Here is a 1,256-nt window from a genome sequence, read left to right as displayed (position 1 = left end):
GCAGGTTTCTTTATTGAATTATCATGGTGTGTTTGTTTTGTTTTAATATGGGGTCTCACTTTGTCATCCAGGGTGAAGGAGTAAAGACCACCATGCCTCCCTAGATCTTTAAAAGTTTTAAAAGAGATGTGAGGGCCCTCACTAAGTTGCTCAAAACTAATCTCAAACACCTCGCCTAAAGGGATCCTCCTTTCTTCCCAAGAGCTGGGATTCCAGGCTGAGCTACTGCACGCGAGCTGTAGATCTCTTTTTAAAGAATCAAGGAGGTCATTGCTTCTCCTGTCCTTCACATCACTGAGTTAATGTGAATATGCACTTCTTTGATGTCAGCGTGGTCTCAGGAGTTGGGTATTCTTTTTTTACGCCATTGAACACAATGGAGAAATCAATTTGCTGTCAATTTCTTTGTAGAATATCTTCTTAAGTCATAACTTTTTGTGGTGTTTTTATGGTTATATTTTGTCTTTCAGGTATATTTTAGTTTTACATTGTCCAATACATTAGACTTTTGTGGTTTCTGGGTTTCATTTAATATTAACAAAACCATCTATTCTCTAATAAATTTTTAATTTTTCTTTTAGTTCACATGCTTTTTTTTTCTGATAGTTTTCCTTTCTCCTTCCCTTTGCCATTTTCAACCTATTTTACAGGGTAAGGAACTACGAAATTAGGCAAATACACAATAGGGAATATATTTCCATCTATCTACAAGGAAACTATAATATTTATTTAAAATATATATTCAGACTTCTTTTTTATAAATATGGAACACTTCACGAATTTGCATATTATCCTTGTGTAGGGGCCATGCTAATCTTCTCTGTATTGTTCCAATTTCAGTATATGTGCTGCTGAAGTGAGCACTTAAGTCATATTTTTATAGTGTTTCTTAAGACCAGCAGTAAATTGAGCCTAGTTGAGGAAGACAATAATGTCTTTCTATTTTATTAGACAGAATTAGCATTATACTTTTGATGTGTGAAGAACTAATCTATCTTTCATTCTGGTTTGAAATTACTCTAAAACAACTGTCTCAGTGATCCATGTTATATTTTTGTTTAAAACTATCTTATAATGCAGATATTGTTAACCATTTTGTAAATAAGAAATCTGAGAATTTGAAAGGTAAAGTATCTTATTTTGGGTCAGTAAGTAGGTAGTAAGGGAAATGTATACATCTAACTTTATCTAGGTGTCTGGTGGTCATGCTGGCACCAGCAAATGTGATAACAGGATACAGTTGTGATATTAAGATG

General features: G+C 33.6%; 1 non-coding gene across 1 annotated transcript; it reads right to left on the bottom strand.

Moving 5' to 3' along the window:
- Window positions 1-757: 757 nt before the first annotated feature.
- LOC128582717 (U6 spliceosomal RNA) lies at window positions 758-864 on the bottom strand. The gene has a single exon (XR_008379163.1). It is a non-coding gene; the product is annotated as a U6 spliceosomal RNA (small nuclear RNA).
- Between the last annotated feature and the right edge of the window lie 392 nt (window positions 865-1,256).

Source organism: Nycticebus coucang, chromosome 3 (genome assembly GCF_027406575.1).
Source record: "Nycticebus coucang isolate mNycCou1 chromosome 3, mNycCou1.pri, whole genome shotgun sequence".
Lineage (NCBI taxonomy): Eukaryota > Metazoa > Chordata > Mammalia > Primates > Lorisidae > Nycticebus > Nycticebus coucang.
The sequence above is the reverse complement of the archived record's forward strand: the minus strand, read 5'-3'. Positions and strand labels throughout refer to the sequence as shown.